Below are 1,207 nucleotides of genomic sequence, written 5' to 3' on the forward strand. Positions count from 1 at the left end.
TAGTGGGATTGCTGGGTGTATGGTAGTTCTATTTTTAGTTTTTTAAGGAACCTCCATAGTGGCTGTATCAATTTACATTCCCACCAGCAGTGCAAGAGGGTTCCCTTTACTCCACACTCTCTCCAGCATTTATTGTTTGTAGATTTTTTGATAATGGCCATTCTGACTGATGTGAGGTGACACCTCATTGTAGTTTTTTTTTTAATGAACAACACTTCAAATGGCATGCATTTACCCATAATTATTGAGTATTGACCTACAAATATTCTATAATCTGATTTTAAATCCTCAAATTTATATGAAGGCTTTGATTTAGCTTATGCCAATTTTTAAAATGTGTAGCTTTGCGGCCTTTTATTATAAAAAGCCGGTACGCATATACATAAATGAGTAGGAACTTAAAATTCATCATACATTTACTTCATTTTTTAGCTTCATCTTCTAGTAAATCTTTAGCTTCATTGATTTTGGCTGCTGTATAAGGAGATCCTCCCTTATCTGGGTGATTTAAAAGCATAATTTGTCAATGAGCGTATCTATTTTTCCCTTATTGGCAGTAGGGCTTACACCTAGTATTAATGCTGCTTCCTGTTTTGTCATTTTGGGTTCAAACCCACCTCTGTAATAGCCACCACTGAAGGCAGATTTCGGTAGACTTTGAAAAACTTGTTTCACTTGAGGCTCCTGAAAAACTTGTTTCACTTGAGGCTCCATATGCTTCAAGTCTTGCAAAGCATAACGGGCTGCAAATCCTGCAGCAGCAATGGTCAATCCAACTGCTACCACTGTACTGGCCATGGTTCCCGCTCGGCTCCTCTGCTTCCACCAGGAGCACGGTTCATCCCACCCCACCAATTCTACACTTCTACCACCCTCATTGAAGTTTTTTTTTTTTTTTTTTTGCGGTATGCGGGCCTCTCACTGTTGGGGCCTCTCCCGTTGTGGAACACAGGCTCCGGATGCGCAGGCTCAGCGGCCATGACTCACGGGCCCAGCCGCTCCGCTGCACGTGGGATCTTCCCGGACCGGGGCACGAACCCCTGCCCCCTGCATCGGCAGGCGGACGTTCAACCACTGCGCCATCAGGGAAGCCCCTCATTGTAGTTTTGATTTGCATTTCTCTAATGATTAGTGATGTTGAGTATCCTTTCATGTGTTTGTTGGCAATCTGTATATCTTCTTTGGAGAAATGTCTATTTAAGTCTTC

At 42.6% G+C, this 1,207-nt stretch overlaps 1 pseudogene across 1 annotated transcript; it reads right to left on the minus strand.

Annotated features, from left to right (window-relative positions):
• Positions 1–421: 421 nt before the first annotated feature.
• LOC309809395 (mitochondrial import inner membrane translocase subunit TIM14-like) lies at positions 422–837 on the minus strand (annotated as a pseudogene). The gene has a single exon. The product of its transcript is annotated as a mitochondrial import inner membrane translocase subunit TIM14-like (transcript).
• Positions 838–1,207: the final 370 nt, after the last annotated feature.

The sequence above is a fragment of the Mesoplodon mirus genome (assembly GCF_964341445.2).
Source record: "Mesoplodon mirus genome assembly, chromosome: 8".
Classification (NCBI taxonomy): Eukaryota; Metazoa; Chordata; class Mammalia; order Artiodactyla; family Ziphiidae; genus Mesoplodon; species Mesoplodon mirus.